This window comes from Somniosus microcephalus, unplaced genomic scaffold, assembly GCF_052327205.1.
Source record: "Somniosus microcephalus isolate GS21.2 unplaced genomic scaffold, FLI_Smic_1.0 scaffold1292, whole genome shotgun sequence".
In the NCBI taxonomy this organism is placed as follows: Eukaryota; Metazoa; Chordata; class Chondrichthyes; order Squaliformes; family Somniosidae; genus Somniosus; species Somniosus microcephalus.
Genome location: NW_028226479.1, coordinates 1 through 26,275, shown reverse-complemented (window position 1 = coordinate 26,275; position 26,275 = coordinate 1). Strand labels below are relative to the sequence as shown.

Below are 26,275 nucleotides of genomic sequence, written 5' to 3'. Positions count from 1 at the left end.
TACTGTAGAGATCCGCCGGAACGATCCAGGCAGCGGAACCGTTGCTTGAGGACGCCAATCGTTTGCTCTATGATGTTCCTTGTGGCTTGATGGCTTTCGTTGTATGCCTCCTCAGCAGGGGTCCTGGGTGCGCGGAGCGGGGTCATGAGCCATGTACACAAAGGGTAGCCCTTGTCCCCGATAAGCCATCCCCTTGGGGGAGGCTGTGCCTGGAACATGTCAGCCACAGTAGTCTGGCGCAGGATAAATGCATCGTGGCTGCTTCCTGGAAAGCGGGCATTGACAGATAGGATGCGCTGCCTGTGGTCACACACCAGCTGTACATTGAGGGAATGGTAGCCCTTCCGGTTGCGGTAATCCTCGGCATTGTCGATAGGTGCCCGCATAGCCACATGCGTGCAGTCAATGGCGCCCTGCACCATGGGGAAGTCGGCGATCCTGGCAAATCCGACTGCACGCTGCTCCTGCCTCTCTAGGGTCATGGGGAAGGAGATGAATTGGTGTCTCCTTGCGAAAAGGTCATCGGTGACCTGCCGGATGCAGCGATGCACGGCGAACTGGGAGATGTTCGCTATGTCCCCAGCAGCGGCTTGGAAGGAGCCGCTTGCATAAAAGTTCAGAGCCACCGTGACCTTCACTTCCACCGACAGAGACGTCCTGCACATCAGCTGTGGACGCAGATCTCTGTGAAGCAGCTGGCAGATCTCTGCAATCACCTCCCTTCTGAAGCGCAGCCTCTTAACACAATGCGCGGCAGTCATGGTGAGATAGGACACCTGCTGGCGGTATTCCCTGAGTGGGTAAGGCCTACGTTGCCGACGCCTGATGGCCCCTCTGCGTCTAGGCATGGCTGCCCCTCTCACACAGCGTCTGCGAGCCTTTCGCACATAATGCTGAAACTGAGGGTTGGAACCCCATGCAGCCCCCATAATATACTTGCAAACAGTGAAATCACAATGAGTCAAATTTCCAAGCTCTGGCCAGAAGCCAAAAATACCTCTCCTACGTTGTCCCAAATCAGTAAGGTCTGTTCCTTGGTCTCTGTCCAGAAATCCAAAGCACTAAAGTCATTGCAGCAAAATGGCTGGCCTTTATAGTCCAGTCTGAGTGCCCTTTAATTAGCGCTCCCCGAGGCCCGCAGGGCCTCTGCTGCGTTCGACTTCACAGTTCTTAACAGCGCCACGCCCACATTGGGCGGGCGCCACTGAAGTTCCGGTTTGGGGCGCACAAACAGCGTTGCACGACGAAATGACGTCATAAGCTGCGCGCGCAGCTGAGCGGGCGCAAACACTTTGCGCCGGCGCTAAATGTCAACTGAAGTTGGGCGTAGGTGCAGATCGGCCTGCGCCAGGGCGCTAAGTGCCTAGCGCTCGAAATCTACCCCTCTTATGGCGCTAACGGCTGGCGAACGCAACTGAATTTCTGGGCCCATGTGTTTTATTTGTCTCAGCACAAATGTTAATAACTTCCATGTCAGTAAAACTTTAAGTTTCTCTTTTTTCATCGGTGTCCCCATCTTCTTTCTCTTTGTTTATCCTTTAGTTTTGCCAATTTTCTTCCCCCTAATTTTGTCACCTGCTCCTGTAGATTTTCGTTTTAATTTCCTCGGTCTTTTGAATGACCATTACTAATTGGTGTACCAATAAAACTCCCGCTTTCTTTGTCTTACTTCCCTTTTGTGTCTCCCACCATTCTCATTGGTACACTGGTACCTTAGACGGATCCCATCCATCCTTTTTCATCTTATCTATCAAACCTTTCTGATCGTCAGCATACAGCCAACTCAATGAGCCCGGCGGTCCCCAATCTGGGCCTCCGCCTTCTGTCATAATGTATTATTTTTGATACTAGACTACCGCGTTCCGGTCCTCCCTAGTAACTCGTTCTCAGAGGTCTACCTATCATCCACCACTAGTGATGGCGGTCCTGACTTGTAACTATCTCGCTGTCAGAGGTGATTATTTCACTTGTAGCCGTTAATACATTAATACCATACGTCGCGTCCTGCAATACAACAGAGAGACTTTTAGTCTGTCTCGGATTCCCAACTAACTCTGGCCTTCATGTGGGGCCCAATTGCCCTCTTAATTCCGGCTCAGTATGGGTCCTCGAGACATTTACATTCCGAAATAACACATCAGATGTCAATCAACTTAACCACTATTCAAACTTATCCACTATTTAAACTGCATCTCTCACCCGTCACGGATACCAGATTCTTTTGGTACTGCATCGCTGTCACACCGCCCTTCTGAGTGATCCAATTTCTGGACGGTCAAGATTTGACTACTCGCCCCGTTCACTGGTGCAGGTGGTCTTCCAGTTCTGAAGTACCCTGCTCGCAGCGCCAACTTGTTGTGGTGAAAATAAATTTGCATCTAAACCGTGTAAAAGTAAAAAGATGCAGTTTATTGAAAAAAAACAAACAGAAAACATAAGAACATAAGAAATAGGAGCAGGAGTAGGCCAATCGGCCCCTCAAGCCTGCTCCGCCATTCAATAAGATCATGGCTGATCTGATCCTAACTGCCAATCCACGATCACAGAACCATCTCCTGCATCTAACAGAATTAGACACATGAAATAGGAGCAGGATCAGGCTACACGGCCCTTGGGCCCGCTCCGCTACCCACAGGGCCATGACTGATCCAAACCTAGACTCATGTCCAAATTCCTGCCCGCTCCCCGTAACCCTTAATTCCCTTTACTTCTAGGAAACTGTCTATTTCTGTTTTAAATTTATGTAATGATGTAGCTTCTACAGCTTTTTGGGGCAGCATGTTCCAGGGACCTACCACCCTCTGAGTGAAGTAGTTCCTCCCCATCTCAGTTTTGAAAGAGCAGCCACTTATTCTAAGACTATGCCCCCTAGTTCTAGTTTCACCCATCATCGGGAACATCTTCCCTGCATCCACCCGATCCAACCCCTTCACAATCTTATATGTTTCAATAAGATCGCCTTTCGTTCTTCTGAACTCCAATGAGTAGAGTCCCAATCTACTCAACCTCTCCTCATATGTCCATCCCCTCATCCCCGGGATTAACCGAGTGAACCTTCTTTGTACTGACTCGAGAGCAAGTATGTCCTTTCTTAAGTATGGACACCAAAACTGTACGCAGTATTCCAGGTGCGGTCTCACCAATACCTTGTACAACTGAAGCAATACCTCCCTATTTTTATATTCTATCCCCCTAGCAATGAAAGCCAACATTCCATTGGCCTTCTTAATCACTTGCTGCACCTGCATACTAACCTTTTGAGTTTCGTGCACCAGGACCCCCAGATCCCATTGTACTTCAGTACTTTCCAGTTTCTTGCCATTAAGATAATAACTTGCTCTACGATTTTTCCTGCCAAAGTGCATAACCTCACACTTTCCAGTATTGTATTCCATCTGCCAAATCTCTGCCCACTTACTTAGCCTGTCTATGTCCCCTTGAAGGTTTTTTACGTCCTCCTCACTGACTACTTTCCCCCCCATCTTAGTATCATCTGCAAACTTTGATATGTTACACTCGGTCCCCTCCTCCAAATCATTAATATAGATTGTAAAGAGTTGGGGACCCAGCACTGATCCCTGCGGAACACCACTAGTTACTGATTGCCAGTCTGAGAATGAACCATTTATCCCAACTCTCTGCCTTCTGTTAGATAGCCAATCCTCTATCCATGCCAGAATATTACCCCCAATCCCGTGATTTTTTATCTTAAGCAATAATCTTTGTGTGGCACCTTGTCAAATGCCTTTTGGAAGTCTAAATACACTACGTCCACTGGTTCCCCTTTATCCACCCTATATGTTACTTCCTCAAAGAACTCCAGCAAATTTGTCAAACATGACTTTCCCTTCATAAAACCATGCTGACTTTGTCCTATTAAATGATGATTATCCAAATGCCCTGTTACTGTCTCCTTAATAATGGACTCCAAAATTTTACCTACCACAGATGTTAGGCTAACCGGTCTATAGTTTCCAGCCTTCTGTCTACTGCCCTTTTTAAATAAGGGTGTTACATTAGCAGTTTTCCAGTCTGCCGGGACCATTGCCGAGTCCAGGGAGTTTTGGAAAATTATTACCAATGCATCCACAATCCCTGCCGCCACTTCCCTCAAGACCCTAGGATGTAAGCCATCAGGTCCAGGTGATTTATTCGCCTTGAGTCCCATTATTTTACCGAGTACCACTTCCTTAGTGATTTTGATCGTGTTTAGCTCCTCCCCCCCTTTAGCCCCCTGTTTGTCCAATGTTGGGATATTCTTAGTGTCTTCTACTGTAAAGACTGATATAAAATATTCATTCAGTGTTTTTGCCATCTCCATATTTCCCACCATTAATTTCCCGGTCCCATCCTCTAAGGGACCAACATTTACTTTAGCCACCCTTTTTCTTTTTATATAACTATAAAAACTCTTACTATCTGTTTTTATATTTTTTGCTAATTTACTTTCATAATCTATCTTCCCTTTCTTAATCAATCTTTTTGTTATTTTTTGCTGTCTTTTAAAGTTTTCCCAAACCTCTATCCTCCCACTAGATTTGGCTACCTTATATGCCCTTGTTTTTAGTCAAATACTATCCTTAATTTCTTTACTTAGCCACGGATGGCTGTCTTTTCTTTTACACCCTTTTCTTCTCAGTGGAATATATATTTTTTGGAAGTTGTAAAATAACTCCTTAAATGTACACCACTGATCATGTATCGTCTTACCCTTTAATCTATTTTCCCAATCCACTCTACTCAATTCCGTTCTCATACCTTCATAGTCTCCTTTATTCAAGCTTAGCACGCTTGTTTGAGATCCAACCTTCTCACCCTCTAATTGAATATGGAATTCAACCATGTTATGGTCACTCATTCCAAGGGGATCCTTTACTAGGACATTTTTAATTAATCCTGTCTCGTTACACAGGACCAAATCTAAGGTTGCTTGCCCCCTGGTCGGTTCAGTTACATACTGCTCAAGAAACCCATCCCTAATACACTCAATGAACTCGTTCTCAAGGCAGCCCTGCCCAATTTGATTTGTCCAATATGGTAGTTAAAATCCCCCATAATTACAGATGTTCCCTTATTACAAGCCTCAACTATTTCCTGATTGATACTCCATCCAACAGAGTTGCCACAGTTCAGAGGCCTATGGACTACGCCCACTAGTGTTTTTTTCCCCTTATTATTCCTTACCTCCACCCAAACTGTTTCATTGTCCTGATCTTTTGACCCAATATCCTTTCACTGTATTACAGTGATTCCTTCCTTTATAAACATAGCCACCCCACCTCCCCTTCCTTCCTGCCTGTCCTTCCTGATCGTTAAATAACCTGGTATGTTTAATTCCCAGGCATTGTCACCCTGCAGCCATGTCTCTGTAATGGCCACAAGATCATACCCATATGTAGTTATTTGTGCCATTAACTCATCTATTTTGTTACGAATGCTACGTGCATTCAGATAGAGAACTTTCAAAGATGTTTTGTGACACTTAGTTCCTGCTTTTGCCCTTTGTATTACTTTACCTTTTACTCCATACCTTCTGCCCCTTCCTGACATGCTCTGGTTTTTAATTTCCCCACTGCGACCTAAGTCGATGACCTTCTCTGTTGTCATTTGTATTATTTGCTCTCTAGGAACCTCCCCCCCACTAGTTAGTTTAAAGCCCTCTCTACAGCCCTAGTTATATGATCCGCCAGGACTCTAGTCCCAGCACTGGCCAAGTGAAGCCCGTCCCAACTGAACAGCTCCCTCCTGCCCCAGTACTGGTGCCAGTGTCCCAGGAAGCAAAACCCATTTCTCCCACACCAGTCTTTGAGCCACGCATTTAACTCTCTAATTTTATTTGTCCTAGCCAAATTCGCTCGTGGCTCAGGTAATAATCCAGAGATTATTACCCTTGTGGTTCTGCTTTTTAATTTGACCCCTAGCTGCTCAAACTCCCTCAGCAGAACCTCCTTCCTTGTCCTATCTATGTCGTTGGTACCAACATGGACCACAACAACTGGATCCTCTCCCTCCCACTCCAAGTTTCTCTCCAGTCCAGAGGAGATGTCCTTAACCCTGGCACTGGGCAGGCAACACAGCCTTCGGGACTCTCGCTCTCGGCTGCAGAGAACTCTATCTATCCTCTGGGAGAAGTGTCTCAGACCCCGCGGTCTGTGCGAGCACCTTCTCGTTCTCTCTTGGTTGGTACAGCTTTTTATTCTATTTTCATCCAATCACATTGTATTGCAATAATCACCTGATCACATTGTATTACAATAATCACCTGATCACATGGATTCTTTTCAGTATTAATAAAGGTTAGTTACATCTTACTATGCCTTTGGTTACAGGTCAAATTCCCATGACCCCTATATTCTGCTGTGTCTACAAATTTTAGCTAAAGCAGCACATTTCTTATCGCTTAACACACATTCTGTCTTGTCCCACAGCTGCATCTTATCTCTGTTTTGCAAAGTTTCTCTACACACTGTCCTTTGTGCAAAACTAGCGAAAGTAGCACAAAAGTCTTTTTCACATGAGAAAGTCTTTTTCATAAAAGAAAGTTGTTATTCTGAGAGGGTTCATTTTAACCCCTTCAGTCCCTCCTGTTGGTCCTGCACCAAATTTAGATTTTGGCTAGGGATACCAACTTCTCTTCTACTTTTACCATCCCCAGGATTACTCCTAACTGATGGCTTAAACTTAGTACCTAAGTTCGTCTTTCCCCTCTGTCTATCTTGTTGTGCTAGGCGTGGTAGTCTGTGCAAATGACTAAAGAACTTTACATGTATGTTACTATCGCTATCAGTTCATTATCCCGCATTAACTGTTCGGTTTCTGGCTTAATATTGATTATATCAACTGTAGCAACCGGCACTATTCGGGACACAGCTGCCCTACAGCATGCTTTCAGAACCGTCATTATAACACAAAATAATACTGCAACTATAGTGACAATTGTAAGTCCTTACCATTTCTATTTGTCTTTTGATGCTTGATATTCGACCTTGCTGGCATTTGTGCTATCTTTTTCCGCTTGCCTGTTGTCAGTCCCTGGTCTAAGAATTAAAACCCATCTTTGAATCTAATAGTTATTTCTTTATTGACTTCTCACAATCGGCTGTTGACTAATCTAGCCAGCTCTTATTGCTCTCTCAACTTGGGCGTTAGTTAGTAGGGAGTCTTGAAGATTTCTCCCTTCCTTACAGTCCATTCCTTTGAGGAGAAGGAGCAACCTCTGACCCCTTACTCAAATTCAATTCACTGTTCCGGTGTTCCAATTCTGCCCCACCTGGGACCCCTCTGTTTCTTCTATCTTTCCTGATGTTACCCCGCCTGGGGTCTCCTCTACATTGCTTCGGATCTTCTCTTTCGGTGTGCTCAATTAATATGTTAGTGCTTGTCAGTCATGGGCATGAGTACCCAATTGGCTTATGTATCAAAGTCTTACTACACACGTTACATATATCAAATACACTAGCATTACAAGTTGGATAACTACCACAGCATGTGAAATAATACAAACCTAAGGGTGTGCTGATGTATTAAGCCCAATACCCAATCAATGTGAGTTGTCCCCTATGCTGTCAATTTCAATATCTATTCTCGAGTTGTCTTGCTCCAAAACATAAAAATGCTTTAAGGAGGAGTTCAGTCGCATCATGAGCTCACTGAAATCCACAAACAACAGGGGAATGTCATATCCGAGTATCTGAATTGTGCCACATAATTGTGTAGCTCATACTTAAAAACGTGTTGGTTGATGAGACAGGTCCTGTTAGACCCGTAAAGCATGGTAATTGCAGTAGTAGTGACACAGGAGGCACCACTAAAATCACCTCATACTGGATTCATACTGGTTTTTCCCCACGCTCTGTTACCTACAAAACACAATTATTACAGTCACAGTTAAATTCAGTCTTACAATCATATCAAATACATTACAGTTCAACATCTAATCAACAAATCATGGATTTAAAAGATTCTCCAGATCTCTCTTTTGCTCGTATCCATCTTGTGGATAATTCTTACTAATCATGATTTCTCCTTAGCCCTCGATTGTACCAATCCAGATCCCATGCAACTCTCCACTTCAACTTTAATCCCTCTAACAGGTACCCATGTGTTTAACTCTATTCTGATTGTTTCATTAATTAGATAGTTTCTCAATGGAGTATGCTTTAAAAGTTGTCTCGCTCTCCTGAGCCACATTACCCCTTTCATGTCTTGCTGTTGTCAAGTAACTGAGCATGTCTGAGACCTGTTCTTCAGTGCAGATTCACCATACATTCCTGGATGGCAATTACCTCATATGTAACAAATCACATTTGCACACTCATGCCGGTATCTCAATATCATGCCACACATGCCATTCGATACAAGCCTTTCTCGGACTTTCAGGTATCTTATCAAAAGATTGTAGTCGTCTAATGGCTGAATACTTTTTCAAGGTCTTACTTGCTGCTATTTAAGCTTTGAGCTGAGCTCTTGGCCCTCTGCCTGTAACCTGGCCACTTCAGCCTGCTTGATTTCAAGCTGATTTTTAGCAGTAACTAGCCCTACATTAATCTCTTCCATTTCTTTCTCCTGAAGTGCTCTTTCCTGTAGTTGTGCTTTCACTAATGCAGTTTTCTCAGCTATTAGGCTCTCCAAAAGCATAATCTGTTGCTTAAAGTTATTCTCAAGATTCAACTTTTCTTTTTCCACGGTCTCTATTGTTGCCTGACTTTTCTCAATGTTTTCCGAAAACTGCTTTAACCTGTCAACTTTTTCAAGTAAAGCATCTTCCTTTTCAGCTAGAAGGGAGGCAAGAGAATTTTCATTCTGCTTTGACTTCATTAATTTATTCTCCAAGTCTGAAACCAGTTCTTCCTTGGTCTGGCAATCTACCTGGAGATTTAGTAAGCAGTCGTTCAAATTATTTTCTTCTTGTTTCAGGTCATCGAGTTCAGACTGATTTTATTTTCAGTTTTGTTTCTGCTCTTTTAAACTGCCTGAGAGCATTTTGCAAGTTCTCATTCAGTAGTGTAATTCTCCTGTTTTAATTTTACAATCTCAATCACTTTCCTTTAATTACCATTCATATCTTATTCATGAGTCCTGGAAAAACTTTACTGTCCAGTACAATATTTAAGATAGAAAACATAGATCAAACATTCTCACTTGATCCAAGTTATTAACACATTTTATTATCATTATTTTTAGAGGATCTTTTATTTTCCCAAAAGTAACCAAATATATAGTGCCTGAGTCCATTTTGTCATTTCAAAATTATCCCAAAATCCAAATAGCAGTACAGTTGAACTGACAGGTTTTGTCAATATTCAATTTCATCTCTATCAATTTATCTTCCATTTCCAATTTCAGAAACAAGTGATTCTTAGGCTAGATAGCTTAAACAGTGTTTTTAACATTAGAGACAGAAGTGCTGCAATTAGTTTACAAGGTAACTTCCATATAACAAAAGAAAGAAGGGAATCCATTGTGACTCTGCTTAGAGCCCAAGGGGTTAATTTATCAAATCTTAATTTTCCCTCTGTCACTGTGGTGAAATAATAACTTAAAATTAAGAAACGTAAATTTAATAATGTCCAATATCTTTAGATTTCATACTAAAGTTGTTGCTTGGTGAACTTAAACAGCTGTCAGTGGAAAGGGTTAACTCCTTTGCAGGATTTTTAAGAAGGTGGAGCAAAACATTATCAAATGCACGCAACTGCGTCAATTCACGTAAATCAAAAAAAAGAACTTTCCTGATCGAAAGACAGTTGTGTTTTCACACTTTAACTAAACACGAACACGGAGGTAATATGGACAGTGAAGAAGGACGGGATTGAGCAAAGTTCACAAGCTAAGTAAGTCTTTGTAAGGAACTCTGTAACTATCGGATGTTCTTGCGGAGCGGAGTTATCTTATTCAATGCGGTCTACACAAATTTACACCAACCAAAATTTCACTGTGGCCACAATGAAAGTCTGGTTTTAATAGGTTAATTAATCTCATAACTCCAATTTAATCCAGATCTTGTAAACATTCAAATTAATTTTCTTCCAAGCACATTGGCAACTGTAACTTAAGGCAGAAGCTTATCTTTTGTAAAACTATGGACAGAGAAACAAAACAAAATAGCACATTCTTGCAGAAAACAGTAAATTACATCATATTTTCTTATCAAATCAAACTGCTTTAGAAGATTTCACCACAGCAACCGTGACTCCAAGGTTAAATCTTAGACTGAAACTTAATCTTTTATTAAACAAACTTTTTGTTGCTCTTCTCAGTTTTTACACACCAGCTAAACTTAAATTAGTTCAAAGTTTTTTTCAATTCTTGGAGCACAATCTTATTCGCACATGCTTCCAAAATCCAAGACAAAACAAACGTTTTTAAACGTGTTATGTTCATTAATAATTAGTCGTTTTTATTAAGAACAGCTAGCTTTTGCGAGACACTTTATTGAGCACATGTGGACTAGGTACAGTATCTGTAGAGGCATCCATCTTGACTGCTGCCTTGTGGGTAGCCTAGTGCATTGTGGGTAGCCCACTCTTATATACATACAGCACCACCTAGTGTACCATTCCAGAATGACAGGTTACTGATCATTACATCCCCCTTTCGTTGAGGTTAAACAAAATCAGTATCAATCAATATCAATCAATAACAACATAAACATCTTCAACAGTCAATACATTTTCAATGTAGTTTTCTTTGTACTCAAAGATTAAGTCTATCAGGCTTTTTTACTTCACGTGTGGATCTTCTCAGCACAGGTAAGTCTGATGTGTTTTCATGAGAGCCTGTATGTGTATTTGTGTTAGATTGTTCTGGTGGTGAGTGACAAGATTCAGTTGCGGCCAAAGATGTGCGGGTTAGGTTGATTGGCTATGATAAATTGACCCTTAGTGTTAGGGGGATTAAGTACGTGGGGTTACGGGGATAGGGTGGGATATGTGTTGATGTAGGGGTTACGGGGATCGGGTGGGATATGTGTCGGTGCAGGCTCGATGGGCCGAAATGGCCTCTATCTGCACTGTGGGGTTTCTGTGATTCTGTGATTGTCATCGATTTGCTCTTCGATAGTCTCTTGTGTTTTTAGGAGGGAATGGCGGTTCCTCCTGAGAATCTGTCCTTCCTCAGTTCTAACAGTGTATGACCTTGGTCCTACTTCCTCAAGAACTGTAGCTTTCCTGTTCCATGCACCGGATCCTCAATCCTGACAACATCATCCCTTGTCAATGGTTTCAGAGTTTTGGATGACTTGTCATAGTATCACAGAATCACAGAAACCCCACAGTGCAGATAGAGGCCATTTCGGCCCATCGAGCCGACACATATCCCACCCGATCCCCGTAACCCATACACCAACACATATCCCACTCTATCCCCGTAACCCCACGTATTTAATCCCCCTAACACTAAGGGTCAATTTATCATAGCCAATCAACCTAACCCGCACATCTTTGGACTGTGGGAGGAAACCGGAGTGCCCGGTGGAAACCCACGCAAACACGGGGAGAATGTGCAAACTCCACACAGACAGTCACCCGAGGCCAGATTCGAACCCGGGTCTCTGGCGCTGTGAGGCAACAGTGCTAACCACTATGCCACCGTGCCACAGTATGATTTCTGTTTCAGCTTTAACAGTTGAAGTCTCTGTCTCAGTTCCTTACACTGCTTTTCTTTTGCACAGCAGGGTAGCGTGGTACGCAACTTGCAACCCATTAGGAGTTCAGCAGGTGAAGAACCAGAGTCTAAAGGTGAGGCTCGGTAGGTCAGCAGGGTGAGATACGGATCAGACTTGCTTTCTGTCACTTTCTTCAGTAGCTGCTTGAGAACTTGAACACCTTTCTCTGCCTTACCATTCGACTGAGCATACAAAGGACTGGATGTGATGTGTTGAAAGTCATAATGTGCTGCAAACTGTTGCCACTCTTTACAGTTGAAGCACGGACCATTGTTCCTAATGGCAATCCTGGGAATTCCATGTCTGGTGAAGATGGATTTCACATGCATTATGAAACTGCTTGCTGTGGTGCTTGAGAGCAGCACCATCTCAGGATAGTTAGAATAGTAGTCAATCACTATTAGATAGTCTTTACCATTTAAATGAAAAAGGTCCATACCAACCTTTTGCCATGGTGCTGTTGGTATGTCAGCTACTATCATTGGTTCCTTTGCTTGTTTGTTTTGGTGTTTCTGACATGTCTCACATTTGCCTATCATGTTCTCAATGTCCTTATTTATGCCAGGCCAATAAACAGTGTCTCTTGCTCTCCTTTTGCATTTTTCAATTCCGAGGTGTCCCTCATGAATCCTTTTGAGCATGTCTTGATGTAGAGCCTGTGGAATGACTATTCTGTTCTGTTTTAGTAGTAGTCCACTTGCGACACTCAATTCTGACCTTATGTGAAAATATTTTGGACAGGAACCTTTTGGCCAACCATGATGAATGTTCTCTATTACTGTTTGTAATACTGTATCTTTTACTGTTTCTTCTGCTATTTGCTTTGATTTTGTGTCTGACATGGGCAGCGCAGCAGTGACCATACTCACATGAACATCCACGTCTTCTTCAGTAGAGCTCACATGACTCATTGTGGGTGCTCGGGATAGTGCATCTGCTAACACTATGCATTTGCCTGGTGTGTAGATCAGTTCAAAGTCATATCTTTGCAGCTTCATCATGAGTCGTTGAATCCTTGGAGACATCTCATTCAGATTTTTTTTTTTGATGGCAACCAATGAGCTGTGGTCTGTCTCAACTGTGAAGGTGGGAAGTCCATATATGTAGCCATGAAACTTTTCTAGTCCAACTACCAAGCCTAGACATTCCTTTTCAATCTGGGCGTATTGACACTCAGTATCAGTCATAGACCTGGAGGCATAGGCAACAGGCTTCCAATCTTCACCCTCTGCTTGTAGCAAGACCACACCTAGGCCATCTTTTGATGCATCCATTGACACTTTGATTCTTTTTGTTGGGTCAAAGAAGGTGAGTACAGATGTGGTTGTCAGCACTGTTTTGAGCTTTATCCACTCTTGTTCATGTATTTCTGTCCATGCAAACTCATTTGTTTTACGTAGCAGATCTCGCAGACAGGCTGTCTTGGCTGACAAGTTAGGAATGAACTTTCCAATGAAGTTTATCATCCCCATGATGCGTAGCACTCCTTTTTTGTCAGTGGGTCGGGGCATTTTGAGTATGGCGTTTACTTTTTCCATATCTGGCTCTATTCCTTTACCAGATAGATTATCTCCTAAGAAAGTGACTTTCTGGACGCCAAACTGACACTTGGCTTTGTTGAGCTTCAGTCCATTCCGGCGTATGCTCTGTAGCACTTTAGTCAGTCTCTCATTGTGTTCTTTCAGTGTGGAGCCCCAGATGATGATGTCATCAACATAGACCCGAACTCCTTCCAGACCTTCAATTATGTGTTCCATCGCTCTATGAAAGATTTCAGATGCAGATATTATCCCGAAAGGCATTCTGAGGAAACAATACCTGCCAAATGGTGTGTTGAAGGTACAGTATTTGGTGCTCTCTTCATCCAGTTTTAGTTGCCAAAATCCTTGTGAGGCATCGAGCTTTGTAAAGTATCTGGCACCTGACATTTCACTGGTGATTTCTTCTCGCTTGGGAATCTGGTAGTGTTCACGTTTTATGTTTGCATTTAAGTCCTTTGGATCCATGCATATTCTTAGATCATTGTTCTTTTTCTTTACACATACCATGGAGTTAACCCAGTCTGTTGGCTCTTCGACTTTCCTGATGACTCCTAGTGTGGTCATTCTGTCCAGTTCATTCTTGAGCCGGTCACGCGGGGTGCTGGAACTCTTCGTGGAGCATGTACCACTGGCTGAGCATCCTCCTTTAGTTGGATCTTGTAAGTGAATGGTAGAACTCCAAATCCTTTGAACACATCCTGGAAATTATTCACTACAGAATCCACCGAGTCATCTGGTCTGCTTATGGCACAGTTTATACGGTAGACTCTCTTGACCAGTTCTAAGTCCTCACAAGCTTTGTCACCCAGTAGTGAATCAAGTCCTTCAGACACAACAGAAAACATGAGATGATGCACTTTGTCTTTGACTGTCACTTTAAGTCTGCATACACCTAAGCTATCTATTTTCTGTCCATTATAGTCCTTCAGTAGTACTGACTTTTTCTGTATTTTGGGCTTTTCTTTCATATTGTTAATGTCACTCATACTGATTAAGTTTGCTTTTGCCCCAGTGTCTAGTTTCAATGTAACTAATGCTCCATTTACCTGCAGTGGGATCATCCATTTGTCCTCTGTTACTGCATTAACTTTATGTTCAGCATTGTTAATTCCTGAGGGCTGCACATTTTCTGTATCCTTTTTGATATTGTCACATGACACCATTCCTACAAAACATGTCTCACTTAAATCAGTGTCCTCAATCACATTAACTCGGTGCCCTTTCTTTGTTTTTACTTTTGAAAAGCATTGTTTAGCAAAGTGATTCTTTCCATTACACTTTGTGCACATTTTTCCAAATGCTGGGCATTGTCTTAACTGGTGTTTGTAATCACAGCATTTACAATTAAACATTTCATCCTCCGATTGCTTTTCATTTCTGTTCTGCCCATGTTTCTTCCCCTTGTAGGACACAGCACCAACAGCAGCATTATCACTCATTACAATCGCATCATTATTGATTTCATTGAAAGTCTTCGCGTGCTTTCGAGCTAGCTCACTGGCTTGGCATATTTTCACAGCAATTTGCAATGTTAGTTCGGTTTCTCTCAACAGACGTTCCCTGACTTTTTTTATCATGAATACCAAACACAATCTGGTCACGAATCATGGATGCTTTCAGCTCAGAGAAATTACATGTCTGTGCTTTCAGTTTCAGATCAGTCATAAAGCTATCAAAAGTCTCATTTTGCTGCTGTGTCCGAGAACAGAAGATGTACCTCTCATAGGTTTCATTCTTTTTGGGAGAACAATGTGTATCAAACTTCTTTAGCACATCGTCTAATTTTTCTCTGTTCTCCTCTGGATTAAATACAAATGTATTAAATACCTCTATCGCCTGTCGGCCTGCAACCATGAGCAGCAACGCTATTTTCCTTGCGTCTGGCTTCATACCGTACCCGATGGCAGCAATGCAGAGTTCGAATTGTTGTTTAAAAGTCTGCCAATAGTAGTCGATATTTCCTGTGAGTTTCAAACGCTCTGGTGCCTTCAAATTCTCCATGTCATGTTGCACAATATTCAGCAGATCATACCAATCCTGGTACCATGTTATGTTCATTAATAACTAGTCGTTTTTATTAAGAACAGCTAGCTTTTGCTAGACACTTTATTGAGCACATGTGGATTAGGTACAGCATCTGTAGAGGCATCCATCTTGACTGCTGCCTTGTGGGTAGCCTAGTGCATCGTGGGTAGCCCACTATCATATACATACATCACCACCTAGTGTACCATTCCAGAATGACAGGTTACTGATCATTACACATAGCAATCGTGACTCCAAGGTTAAATCTTAGACTGAAACCTAATCTTTTACGAAACAAACTTTTTGTTGCTCTTCTCAGTTTTTACACACCAGCTAAACTTAAATTAGTTCAAAGGTTTTTTTCAATTCTTGGGGCACAATCTTATTCACACATGCTTCCAAAATCCAAGACAAGGCAAAAGTTTTTTAATGCTTTTAACACAGAGAAGTGGGTGGAGCTAAACCACACATAACAGAATCTTTCTTTTAAAGAACATCTAATCAGACAAAAGAAATATTGTAACTTCTTAAACATTCATAGTCAGGAAAACTTTCACACAAACTGAAATTCCAGCATTTTTTTAAGGTTCCTTTCACTCAGCAAATCATGGCCTAGAAATTCAGTATAGCCACGTTTAGGGCGGTAAAGTCGGGCGGGCGCTAAAGTTTGTGCCCGCCGGAAAGTGGAGGCCACTTCGCCGATATTCAGTAGCTTTGGTCAAGGAGTTTGGGCGAGCGCTAAAATTGGCGTTGCACCCCTATCTTTAGGCACTAAGCCGGCGGTGCAGACTCATACCGCCGAGGCCGGGCGCAGCGCAGGTGCGGTCATGTTTTGATTGACAGCAGACACCCTGATGCCGGCCAGCTCTTAAAGGGGGAAGGGTCGAGTTGGTCTGCTGCCACGCCCTGGATACTGCAGCCCTCCAGCTAGGCCTAAACACTGCTGCTGGAGAGAAATAGCACCAGCAACGATGCAGAGGGCCCGTGAGCGAGCGCAGCGCTTCTCTGCCCATGCTTTGAGGGTGCTGCTTAGGGGTTTGGAGAAGAACAGAGATATCTTGTGCCCGGACAGTGGCAAGAAGGCTCCCAAGAGGCTGTACAGGAGAGCCTGGAGGGAAATCGCCCAGAGGGTCACAGCCAACAGCGATGTCCCCAGGACTGGTGACCAATGCCGCAAGAAGTTTAACGACCCCACTCGGATGGTCAGGGTGAGTACCCTTTCCAGTGTCCTCCTCATCCTTGCATGTGCACCTCACATTATGGGCAAAGGGACCTCAAAGGCCTATTGGCCAGCCCTCCTCCAGCAGCTATGGCACTGGCATGATCATCAATAGCACTTTCTGCACTTGACACACTGGCCAAGCTATTCGACCATGGGAGGCAGTGCACACAACAACAGGGCACCACACTGGCCAAGCTATTAGACCATGGGAGGCAGTGCACACAACAACAGGGCACCACACTGGCCAAGCTATTCCACCATGGGAGGCAGTGCACACAACAACAGGGCACCACACTGTACTTAGAGGCCGTCCTTTCTCTTGCAGGCCAAGCTGGCGCAGAATCTGAAGAGCCGGACTGTCACCGGGGGAGGCCGTGTCCAGTTCCAGGAGCTCAGTGAGCTGGAGGAGCACGTGGCTCGACTCATGCGTGCCCGGGTGATTGGCCCCATTGCTATTGGAGATGCCGACCCTGTGCTGGGCCCCAATGGTAAGGACATGACCGTTTGGACTTCTCTCGTTCCCCTTGCGCTTCAGATCTACATCCTTTGCCACTGTCCCACCAATGCGCATAGTGCCACCACTCATGCCTCCCTCGCTGATGCCCTGTCCTCACTCTAAAGCTACTCTTGTGCCTTCCTGCTTTCAGCTGGTGAGGAGGAGGTCCCTGAAGCTGCGAGTGTCAGTCCCTCGGAAGAGGAGGACGACGAGGACCAAGAGGAAGGCGGCACATCGGGGGAACCCTCATCCGCGCCAGGGGATGGCAATGGAGGGGACACGTCTTGCCTGGAAGAGAGCCAGGGGGAAGTGTTGCAGGGGGGTGTAGCTCCTGTGCCCAGTGGCTTCCAGCCACACGGGAAGGGTCGGGCAGCACAGCTGCCTTCTCCCCAGAGGCGGCAAGTGTTGCAGGGGGGTGTAGCTCCTGGGCCCAGTGGCGTCCAGCCACGTGGGAAGGGTCGGGCAGCACAGCTGCCTTCTCCCCAGAGGGGGCAAGTGTTGCAGGGGGGTGTAGCTCCTGGGCCCAGTGGCGTCCAGCCACGCGGGAAGGGTCGGCCAGCTCGGCGGCCTTCTCCCCAGAGGGAGAGTCCGGCCTCCAGTCCGGAGATGGTCCTCGCCCAGGAGGTGCGCCTCCTTGATCAAATGTCCGTGGACTCGGAGCGGCGCCACACCGAGTTCATGGGGGTTGTGGGACAGTTGCCTCAGGCCATTGAGTCCCTGGCTCATAGTGTGGCCGATTTCGGGGACTCACAGGCCAGGGGTGTCGAACAACTCGCGGCAGCACAGGACGCGAGTCGAGAGTTCATGAGTGGTGCCGTGCAGACACTGGCTGGTCTGATGCGGGCACAGACCAGGGCAGTACGGGCACTCACTTCTGCCACACTCGCTGTGTCACGGACGCATCGCCAGGGCACCCGCCGCGCTGCTGCAGCACAGCGGTCTGGCCTTCACCAGATTGCTGCGCTTGCTGCAGTGCCAGCCCGGCCGAGTGCCAGTGTCTCTGGCGACCAGCGAGCGCCTGGCATCAGCCAGCTTGCCCCCATTGCTGCAGCCGCCACTGCCACTCCCCCAGCAAAGCTGCGACGAGCTGCTGGAGAGACTGATGCTGGCCAGCCACAGCTGCAGCAGTCAGCAGCCGGCCCCTCCAGGGCCGGACCTCGTCTAGGCCGACCCCCAAGGGCATCTTCCGTCACGCATTGTGCCCCTCAGGAGCCTTCACCCAGCCTTGCAACACACACAGGGCCCAGGTTGAGGCGGAGCAGCAGGTCGGGCAGGAGCTGGAGAAGCCTGCACAAGGACTCGCCCTCTTGGCACACCAAGTAGAGTGTGTTGCCAGATGTTTTTTTATATGGGGGTGTTTGTGTTCTGTATGGGGGGGGCTTATTTTGGTAAGGCCGAAGATGAAGGCAAATGTTTTTTTAGATGGGGGTGTTTGTGTTCTGTATGGGGGGGTTTGTCTTGGTAAGGCCGAGGATGAAGGCCAATTGGATGGACAAGTTTTGTTATTCCTCCGCAGGTTGTGGGAGTGAGATATGTTTTTGACTGTTTTTTGGGGGTCTTGTCTGTTTTTGTGTTTCATGTGGGAAGGGCCCTGAGTTTGTTAAATAAAGCTTTTTATTTATTTAGCTTGTCCATGTGTCATGTTTCAAGTGGTTGTTGCGTTAACCGGCTGAGGGCTTGCGGAGCGGCTGCATTCAAGTGCGTTCATTGCCACAAGCCATTCCCTGAGAGGGGGCCTAGAAGTGTCGTTCAATAAGCCGCCGGCGGACGGCCCTTGGACCTTGTGGCTCCCTCCTGGGCTGGTACTCCTCCTCCTCCTCCTCCTCCTCCTCATGGTCCTCCTGCTCGTCCTCCTGAGGTGGTGGTCCAACGTGAGGTGGCAGTGCCTGAGTCCTGCGAATAGCCAGGCTGTGCAGCATGCAGCAAACGACGACGAACTGGGAGACTCTATCCGGCGAATACTGTAGAGATCCGCCGGAACGATCCAGGCAGCGGAACCGTTGCTTGAGGACGCCAATCGTTTGCTCTATGATGTTCCTTGTGGCTTGATGGCTTTCGTTGTATGCCTCCTCAGCAGGGGTCCTGGGTGCGCGGAGCGGGGTCATGAGCCATGTACACAAAGGGTAGCCCTTGTCCCCGATAAGCCATCCCCTTGGGGGAGGCTGTGCCTGGAACATGTCAGCCACAGTAGTCTGGCGCAGGATAAATGCATCGTGGCTGCTTCCTGGAAAGCGGGCATTGACAGATAGGATGCGCTGCCTGTGGTCACACACCAGCTGTACATTGAGGGAATGGTAGCCCTTCCGGTTGCGGTAATCCTCGGCATTGTCGATAGGTGCCCGCATAGCCACATGCGTGCAGTCAATGGCGCCCTGCACCATGGGGAAGTCGGCGATCCTGGCAAATCCGACTGCACGCTGCTCCTGCCTCTCTAGGGTCATGGGGAAGGAGATGAATTGGTGTCTCCTTGCGAAAAGGTCATCGGTGACCTGCCGGATGCAGCGATGCACGGCGAACTGGGAGATGTTCGCTATGTCCCCAGCAGCGGCTTGGAAGGAGCCGCTTGCATAAAAGTTCAGAGCCACCGTGACCTTCACTTCCACCGACAGAGACGTCCTGCACATCAGCTGTGGACGCAGATCTCTGTGAAGCAGCTGGCAGATCTCTGCAATCACCTCCCTTCTGAAGCGCAGCCTCTTAACACAATGCGCGGCAGTCATGGTGAGATAGGACACCTGCTGGCGGTATTCCCTGAGTGGGTAAGGCCTACGTTGCCGACGCCTGATGGCCCCTCTGCATCTAGGCATGGCTGCCCCTCTCACACAGCGTCTGCGAGCCTTTCGCACATAATGCTGAAACTGAGGGTTGGAACCCCATGCAGCCCCCATAATATACTTGCAAACAGTGAAATCACAATGAGTCAAATTTCCAAGCTCTGGCCAGAAGCCAAAAATACCTCTCCTACGTTGTCCCAAATCAGTAAGGTCTGTTCCTTGGTCTCTGTCCAGAAATCCAAAGCACTAAAGTCATTGCAGCAAAATGGCTGGCCTTTATAGTCCAGTCTGAGTGCCCTTTAATTAGCGCTCCCCGAGGCCCGCAGGGCCTCTGCTGCGTTCGACTTCACAGTTCTTAACAGCGCCACGCCCACATTGGGCGGGCGCCACTGAAGTTCCGGTTTGGGGCGCACAAACAGCGTTGCACGACGAAATGACGTCATAAGCTGCGCGCGCAGCTGAGCGGGCGCAAACACTTTGCGCCGGCGCTAAATGTCAACTGAAGTTGGGCGTAGGTGCAGATCGGCCTGCGCCAGGGCGCTAAGTGCCTAGCGCTCGAAATCTACCCCTCTTATGGCGCTAACGGCTGGCGAACGCAACTGAATTTCTGGGCCCATGTGTTTTATTTGTCTCAGCACAAATGTTAATAACTTCCATGTCAGTAAAACTTTAAGTTTCTCTTTTTTCATCGGTGTCCCCATCTTCTTTCTCTTTGTTTATCCTTTAGTTTTGCCAATTTTCTTCCCCCTAATTTTGTCACCTGCTCCTGTAGATTTTCGTTTTAATTTCCTCGGTCTTTTGAATGACCATTACTAATTGGTGTACCAATAAAACTCCCGCTTTCTTTGTCTTACTTCCCTTTTGTGTCTCCCACCATTCTCATTGGTACACTGGTACCTTAGACGGATCCCATCCATCCTTTTTCATCTTATCTATCAAACCTTTCTGATCGTCAGCATACAGCCAACTCAATGAGCCCGGCGGTCCCCAATCTGGGCCTCCGCCTTCTGTCATAATGTATTATTTTTGATACTAGACTACCGCGTTCCGGTCCTCCCTAGTAACTCGTTCTCAGAGGTCTACCTATCATCCACCACTAGTGATGGCGGTCCTGACTTGTAACTATCTCGCTGTCAGAGGTGATTATTTCACTTGTAGCCGTTAATACATTAATACCATACGTCGCGTCCTGCAATACAACAGAGAGACTTTTAGTCTGTCTCGGATTCCCAACTAACTCTGGCCTTCATGTGGGGCCCAATTGCCCTCTTAATTCCGGCTCAGTATGGGTCCTCGAGACATTTACATTCCGAAATAACACATCAGATGTCAATCAACTTAACCACTATTCAAACTTATCCACTATTTAAACTGCATCTCTCACCCGTCACGGATACCAGATTCTTTTGGTACTGCGTCGCTGTCACACCGCCCTTCTGAGTGATCCAATTTCTGGACGGTCAAGATTTGACTACTCGCCCCGTTCACTGGTGCAGGTGGTCTTCCAGTTCTGAAGTACCCTGCTCGCAGCGCCAACTTGTTGTGGTGAAAATAAATTTGCATCTAAACCGTGTAAAAGTAAAAAGATGCAGTTTATTGAAAAAAAACAAACAGAAAACATAAGAACATAAGAAATAGGAGCAGGAGTAGGCCAATCGGCCCCTCAAGCCTGCTCCGCCATTCAATAAGATCATGGCTGATCTGATCCTAACTGCCAATCCACGATCACAGAACCATCTCCTGCATCTAACAGAATTAGACACATGAAATAGGAGCAGGATCAGGCTACACGGCCCTTGGGCCCGCTCCGCTACCCACAGGGCCATGACTGATCCAAACCTAGACTCATGTCCAAATTCCTGCCCGCTCCCCGTAACCCTTAATTCCCTTTACTTCTAGGAAACTGTCTATTTCTGTTTTAAATTTATGTAATGATGTAGCTTCTACAGCTTTTTGGGGCAGCATGTTCCAGGGACCTACCACCCTCTGAGTGAAGTAGTTCCTCCCCATCTCAGTTTTGAAAGAGCAGCCACTTATTCTAAGACTATGCCCCCTAGTTCTAGTTTCACCCATCATCGGGAACATCTTCCCTGCATCCACCCGATCCAACCCCTTCACAATCTTATATGTTTCAATAAGATCGCCTTTCGTTCTTCTGAACTCCAATGAGTAGAGTCCCAATCTACTCAACCTCTCCTCATATGTCCATCCCCTCATCCCCGGGATTAACCGAGTGAACCTTCTTTGTACTGACTCGAGAGCAAGTATGTCCTTTCTTAAGTATGGACACCAAAACTGTACGCAGTATTCCAGGTGCGGTCTCACCAATACCTTGTACAACTGAAGCAATACCTCCCTATTTTTATATTCTATCCCCCTAGCAATGAAAGCCAACATTCCATTGGCCTTCTTAATCACTTGCTGCACCTGCATACTAACCTTTTGAGTTTCGTGCACCAGGACCCCCAGATCCCATTGTACTTCAGTACTTTCCAGTTTCTTGCCATTAAGATAATAACTTGCTCTACGATTTTTCCTGCCAAAGTGCATAACCTCACACTTTCCAGTATTGTATTCCATCTGCCAAATCTCTGCCCACTTACTTAGCCTGTCTATGTCCCCTTGAAGGTTTTTTACGTCCTCCTCACTGACTACTTTCCCCCCCATCTTAGTATCATCTGCAAACTTTGATATGTTACACTCGGTCCCCTCCTCCAAATCATTAATATAGATTGTAAAGAGTTGGGGACCCAGCACTGACCCCTGCGGAACACCACTAGTTACTGATTGCCAGTCTGAGAATGAACCATTTATCCCAACTCTCTGCCTTCTGTTAGATAGCCAATCCTCTATCCATGCCAGAATATTACCCCCAATCCCGTGATTTTTTATCTTAAGCAATAATCTTTGTGTGGCACCTTGTCAAATGCCTTTTGGAAGTCTAAATACACTACGTCCACTGGTTCCCCTTTATCCACCCTATATGTTACTTCCTCAAAGAACTCCAGCAAATTTGTCAAACATGACTTTCCCTTCATAAAACCATGCTGACTTTGTCCTATTAAATGATGATTATCCAAATGCCCTGTTACTGTCTCCTTAATAATGGACTCCAAAATTTTACCTACCACAGATGTTAGGCTAACCGGTCTATAGTTTCCAGCCTTCTGTCTACTGCCCTTTTTAAATAAGGGTGTTACATTAGCAGTTTTCCAGTCTGCCGGGACCATTGCCGAGTCCAGGGAGTTTTGGAAAATTATTACCAATGCATCCACAATCCCTGCCGCCACTTCCCTCAAGACCCTAGGATGTAAGCCATCAGGTCCAGGTGATTTATTCGCCTTGAGTCCCATTATTTTACCGAGTACCACTTCCTTAGTGATTTTGATCGTGTTTAGCTCCTCCCCCCCTTTAGCCCCCTGTTTGTCCAATGTTGGGATATTCTTAGTGTCTTCTACTGTAAAGACTGATATAAAATATTCATTCAGTGTTTTTGCCATCTCCATATTTCCCACCATTAATTTCCCGGTCCCATCCTCTAAGGGACCAACATTTACTTTAGCCACCCTTTTTCTTTTTATATAACTATAAAAACTCTTACTATCTGTTTTTATATTTTTTGCTAATTTACTTTCATAATCTATCTTCCCTTTCTTAATCAATCTTTTTGTTATTTTTTGCTGTCTTTTAAAGTTTTCCCAAACCTCTATCCTCCCACTAGATTTGGCTACCTTATATGCCCTTGTTTTTAGTCAAATACTATCCTTAATTTCTTTACTTAGCCACGGATGGCTGTCTTTTCTTTTACACCCTTTTCTTCTCAGTGGAATATATATTTTTTGGAAGTTGTAAAATAACTCCTTAAATGTACACCACTGATCATGTATCGTCTTACCCTTTAATCTATTTTCCCAATCCACTCTACTCAATTCCGTTCTCATACCTTCATAGTCTCCTTTATTCAAGCTTAGCACGCTTGTTTGAGATCCAACCTTCTCACCCTCTAATTGAATATGGAATTCAACCATGTTATGGTCACTCATTCCAAGGGGATCCTTTACTAGGACATTTTTAATTAATCCTGTCTCGTTACACAGGACCAAATCTAAGGTTGCTTGCCCCCTGGTCGGTTCAGTTACATACTGCTCAAGAAACCCATCCCTAATACACTCAATGAACTCGTTCTCAAGGCAGCCCTGCCCAATTTGATTTGTCCAATATGGTAGTTAAAATCCCCCATAATTACAGATGTTCCCTTATTACAAGCCTCAACTATTTCCTGATTGATACTCCATCCAACAGAGTTGCCACAGTTCAGAGGCCTATGGACTACGCCCACTAGTGTTTTTTTCCCCTTATTATTCCTTACCTCCACCCAAACTGTTTCATTGTCCTGATCTTTTGACCCAATATCCTTTCACTGTATTACAGTGATTCCTTCCTTTATAAACATAGCCACCCCACCTCCCCTTCCTTCCTGCCTGTCCTTCCTGATCGTTAAATAACCTGGTATGTTTAATTCCCAGGCATTGTCACCCTGCAGCCATGTCTCTGTAATGGCCACAAGATCATACCCATATGTAGTTATTTGTGCCATTAACTCATCTATTTTGTTACGAATGCTACGTGCATTCAGATAGAGAACTTTCAAAGATGTTTTGTGACACTTAGTTCCTGCTTTTGCCCTTTGTATTACTTTACCTTTTACTCCATACCTTCTGCCCCTTCCTGACATGCTCTGGTTTTTAATTTCCCCACTGCGACCTAAGTCGATGACCTTCTCTGTTGTCATTTGTATTATTTGCTCTCTAGGAACCTCCCCCCCACTAGTTAGTTTAAAGCCCTCTCTACAGCCCTAGTTATATGATCCGCCAGGACTCTAGTCCCAGCACTGGCCAAGTGAAGCCCGTCCCAACTGAACAGCTCCCTCCTGCCCCAGTACTGGTGCCAGTGTCCCAGGAAGCAAAACCCATTTCTCCCACACCAGTCTTTGAGCCACGCATTTAACTCTCTAATTTTATTTGTCCTAGCCAAATTCGCTCGTGGCTCAGGTAATAATCCAGAGATTATTACCCTTGTGGTTCTGCTTTTTAATTTGACCCCTAGCTGCTCAAACTCCCTCAGCAGAACCTCCTTCCTTGTCCTATCTATGTCGTTGGTACCAACATGGACCACAACAACTGGATCCTCTCCCTCCCACTCCAAGTTTCTCTCCAGTCCAGAGGAGATGTCCTTAACCCTGGCACTGGGCAGGCAACACAGCCTTCGGGACTCTCGCTCTCGGCTGCAGAGAACTCTATCTATCCTCTGGGAGAAGTGTCTCAGACCCCGCGGTCTGTGCGAGCACCTTCTCGTTCTCTCTTGGTTGGTACAGCTTTTTATTCTATTTTCATCCAATCACATTGTATTGCAATAATCACCTGATCACATTGTATTACAATAATCACCTGATCACATGGATTCTTTTCAGTATTAATAAAGGTTAGTTACATCTTACTATGCCTTTGGTTACAGGTCAAATTCCCATGACCCCTATATTCTGCTGTGTCTACAAATTTTAGCTAAAGCAGCACATTTCTTATCGCTTAACACACATTCTGTCTTGTCCCACAGCTGCATCTTATCTCTGTTTTGCAAAGTTTCTCAACACACTGTCCTTTTGCAAAACTAGCGAAAGTAGCACAAAAGTCTTTTTCACATGAGAAAGTCTTTTTCATAAAAGAAAGTTGTTATTCTGAGAGGGTTCATTTTAACCCCTTCAGTCCCTCCTGTTGGTCCTGCACCAAATTTAGATTTTGGCTAGGGATACCAACTTCTCTTCTACTTTTACCATCCCCAGGATTACTCCTAACTGATGGCTTAAACTTAGTACCTAAGTTCGTCTTTCCCCTCTGTCTATCTTGTTGTGCTAGGCGTGGTAGTCTGTGCAAATGACTAAAGAACTTTACATGTATGTTACTATCGCTATCAGTTCATTATCCCGCATTAACTGTTCGGTTTCTGGCTTAATATTGATTATATCAACTGTAGCAACCGGCACTATTCGGGACACAGCTGCCCTACAGCATGCTTTCAGAACCGTCATTATAACACAAAATAATACTGCAACTATAGTGACAATTGTAAGTCCTTACCATTTCTATTTGTCTTTTGATGCTTGATATTCGACCTTGCTGGCATTTGTGCTATCTTTTTCCGCTTGCCTGTTGTCAGTCCCTGGTCTAAGAATTAAAACCCATCTTTGAATCTAATAGTTATTTCTTTATTGACTTCTCACAATCGGCTGTTGACTAATCTAGCCAGCTCTTATTGCTCTCTCAACTTGGGCGTTAGTTAGTAGGGAGTCTTGAAGATTTCTCCCTTCCTTACAGTCCATTCCTTTGAGGAGAAGGAGCAACCTCTGACCCCTTACTCAAATTCAATTCACTGTTCCGGTGTTCCAATTCTGCCCCACCTGGGACCCCTCTGTTTCTTCTATCTTTCCTGATGTTACCCCGCCTGGGGTCTCCTCTACATTGCTTCGGATCTTCTCTTTCGGTGTGCTCAATTAAT

General features: G+C 45.1%; 1 long non-coding RNA gene across 1 annotated transcript; it reads right to left on the bottom strand.

Moving 5' to 3' along the window:
- Nucleotides 1-1,240: 1,240 nt before the first annotated feature.
- LOC147080671 (uncharacterized) lies at nucleotides 1,241-26,261 on the bottom strand. Its single transcript, XR_015077149.1, has 4 exons — nucleotides 25,858-26,261; nucleotides 21,108-21,286; nucleotides 6,951-7,859; nucleotides 1,241-2,378 (listed from the first exon to the last, which is right to left on the bottom strand). It is a non-coding gene; the product is annotated as an uncharacterized LOC147080671 (long non-coding RNA).
- Nucleotides 26,262-26,275: the final 14 nt, after the last annotated feature.